This window comes from Elephantulus edwardii, unplaced genomic scaffold (assembly GCF_000299155.1).
Source record: "Elephantulus edwardii isolate Elephantulus edwardi_28Jun2011 unplaced genomic scaffold, EleEdw1.0 scaffold00195, whole genome shotgun sequence".
NCBI classification, from domain to species: Eukaryota; Metazoa; Chordata; class Mammalia; order Macroscelidea; family Macroscelididae; genus Elephantulus; species Elephantulus edwardii.
In genome coordinates this window covers 3,579,594-3,583,343 of record NW_006399945.1, presented here as the reverse complement: position 1 = coordinate 3,583,343, position 3,750 = coordinate 3,579,594, and positions in this window count along the sequence as shown.

Genomic DNA, 3,750 nt, shown 5'->3' with positions numbered 1-3,750 from the left:
AACTGTTTAAAAGGGATATATGGTTAGGTATTAGAGTCCAGAATGAAGGCTGCACCGTGGAGTAGACTTGGGGGGAGGGATTATATAACAATGGAAGACTTTTTCTTTTACTTTTCAAAAAGGAGAGCAAACTGGGGGGCAGGAGGAGGTTGGGCAAGAAGAAAAGTGCAACAATGAAAGAATGGAAATCCAAAGTCTCTGTAAACTTTCATTAAAATGAATAATTAAAACAGCAATAATGTAAAAAAAGAAGTGTAATTAGGGTGCTTTTTACAATCCAGGAAGGTTAAAGTTTGCCTCACACACTATGGACATATTGTTAAGAGGGGTGAGTATTTGGAAAAAGACATTATGCTGTTTAAGTTAGTGGGTTAGCAAAAGAGACAATGACCCTAAAAAAAATAAACTGGCACAGTGAATGTAACAATAGGCAGGAAGATAATAAGGATCACCCAGAATAGGGCAAAGTTAGTTCAGATCTGTTGTTCATAGGTTTGCTGTGAGTTATTGTGATCTCAATAACACTTTACAACAACATATATCAACAATTAATTCTAGAAAACATAATATTGATCACCAAAATTTCAAGTTGCAGAATGATATATACAAATACATTCATAGGGAAAAAAGATGCTTAGAAACCAGAAACACAAATTCAAAAGATGCAAAATCTTTACTTGGGCCAAGAAGCAGTCGTCAGAACAGAGAAAGAAACACTATATGGTTTAAAATCAGGAAAGGAGTGCATCTGAAATGCATCCTGTCTCCATTTCTTTTCAATAGATATGCGGAACAGATCATTCTGAACGCCAAAGTTTATGAGGAAAAATGTGGCATCAGGATTGGAGTAAAACTTATCAACAACCTTGTTATGCAGATGACATATCATTGCTTGCTGAAACTGAGGAGAATCTGAAGCATTTGCTATAAAAAATAAAGAAATGCAGTCTCCAATATGGATTAAAATTCAGCATCAAGAAAACAAAGATTCTTATCACTGGACCAACTGACAACATCATGATAGATTAAGAAGAAATTGAGGTTGTTAACAACTTCAACTTGCTTGGTTCCACAATCAACATGCTTGGTGCAGTCGAAAACTCAAAAGATGATTTGCATTAGGAAAATCTGCTGTCAGGGACTTCTCCAGAGTGCTAAAAATTAAGATGTTAGTCTAGACACTAATTACTTGCTATGTATCAGAAAGCTAGACAATGACTAAGGATGACAGAAGAATTGATGCCTTTGAATTGTAGTTCTGAAGAAGAGTATTGAACATTTTATGGTCTACCAAGAGAACAAATAGTTTTGTCCTGGAGAGAATGAAGGCAAGTTGCTCCTTGGAGGCAAGGATTCTGAAACTCCATGTTGTCCAGAGGTACCAGTCCTTGGAGAAGGACATCATACTTAAAAGGGTGGAGGGATGGGGCAAGAGAGGACCCTGGATGGGATGGATTGACACAATGACTAGAGCAATAAGGCCAGGTGTGACAGAGACAGTGAGGATAGGGCAGGGTTCAGAGCTATTGTGCATAGTTTTGCTATGAGTTACAAGTGCAACAGCACATAACAACAAGATGGAAAGGAAGAATATGAAATCAGGAAAGAGTGGATGCTTAAATATACTAAACAATGTTTTAATAAAAACCTAAAGTAAACATAATAACTGTTAAAGTTGGGAAAGCTGAATGACATAAGTGGATGTCTGGAGCATGTTGCTGTTGTTATGTGCCGTCAAGTCGCCTGTACCCATGGTGACCCTATGTACAGCAGTTCTGAAGCCTGCCCTCTCCTGAGGCAGTCTTACTAACTCTGACACACCAACCTCCATTGCCCTAGTTATTGTATCAATCCATCTCGTCTGGGGTCTTCCACTCCTGTGCCATCCCTTCATCCCTCTGAGCATGATGTCTTTCTCCAAGGATCGGACCCTCTTGGCCAAAGTTCATGAGATGGAACTTCAAAATCATAGCCTCCAAGAAGAAACTTTATTAGTTTTCTTGGCCGTCCATGGTATGTTTAAGACTCTTCTGCAGAACCACAACTAGGAGGCATGGATTCTTCTTCTGTCATCCTTAGTCATTGTCCATCTCTCTGATGCATAGCAAGTAATTGCAAATCAAGTAATTGCCTGCATCAGGTGCACCTTAGTCTCTAGACTCACATAGTTGCTTCTCAGTATTCTGGAGAGGTCCCTGACAGCATATTTTCCCAATGCAATTCATCTTTTGATTTCCTGAATGCTGGTGCCAAGATGTAATTGCTAACAACCTCACTCTCTTCTCCCTCTATCATGGTGCTGCCAATTGGCCCAATGGTGAGAATTTTTGTCTTCTTAATGTTGAACTTCAATCCATATTGAAGACTACAGTCTTTGACTTTCTGCAGCAAGCACTTCAGTTTTCCTTACTTACTTACTATCATCTGAATAACGTAGGTTGTTGATGAATCTTCTTCCAATCATGAAAGCACATTTTCCTCACAAAGTCCAGCTTCCCAGATGATCTGTTCAGCATATATATGGAAAAGGTATGGAGACAGGATGCATCCCTGATGCACACCTTTCCTGATTTTGAACCATGCAGTCCTCTGTTCTGAGGACTTCTTCCTGGTCCAAATATAGGCTTTGCATACGCCCAATCTAGTGTTTGGGATTCCCATTTTCCTCAAGGTTAGTTGTGATCCACACAGTCAAATGCCTTTGCATAGTCAATGAGACACAGACATTCCTCTGGTACTCTTTGCTTTTTGCCAAGATCCATCTGACATTGGCAATAATGTCTCTAGTGGCATGACCTCTTCTAAACCCAGCTTATACTTCTGGTAGTTCTCTGTCGATGTACTGTTCTAGTCATTTCTGGACAATCTTCAACAGGATTTTGCTTACATGTGATATTAGTGATACTGTTCAATAAATTCTACTATCAGGTCATCTTTTTTTTTTGAATGGGAATAAATATGGATCTCTTCAGGCCAGTTGACCAGGTAGTTGTCCTCCACATTTCTTGCCACAACCTGGTGATCACATCTATGACAATAACTGGGTGTTGAAATATGTCACCTTGTATTCTATTAAGTTCTGGGGCTTTGTGTCCAAGCTTTCAGTAATGTAGGCATACTCACTTTAGTAGAGGGTATGCTTCAAATACATTAAAAAATATACTATCAAAGTGAGTATGCCTATATTACTAACAGCTTGGAGACAAATAAGATGTACATGCAAATTCAACTGTGTGTGATTTAAATAGCTATCAAAGTGGACATTCCTTCACCATATTTATTCAATCTTCTTACTGAGCAGATCATCCCAGAAGCTAGATTATATGAGGAAAAACAGGTAGCAGGATTGGAGAAAGGCTCATCAACAATCTGTGATATACAGATGACACAATCTTACTTGAAATCTTGAAAGCAAAGAGGCCTGGAAGCATTTACTGATGAATATCAAAGTCTGCAGCCTTTAGTTTGGATTACAAAAACAAAAATCCCACAAAGCCAATAAGCACTACATTAGAAGTGGGAAAATATTGACGTTTTCAAAAGTTTTGTTTTGGATTCAAAATCAATGTGAATGGAAGCAGAGGTCAAGAAATAAACAATTGTTAGGGAGCTCTGGTGGCCTAGTGGCAATAAGCTGCACAGCAATCCCAGAAGTATGTGGTTTGAATACATCAGATGCTCTGCTGGAGAAGGAGGGGCAATCTCCTCCTGCACCAGTCAGATCCGATTTGACAGTATACACACACAAAA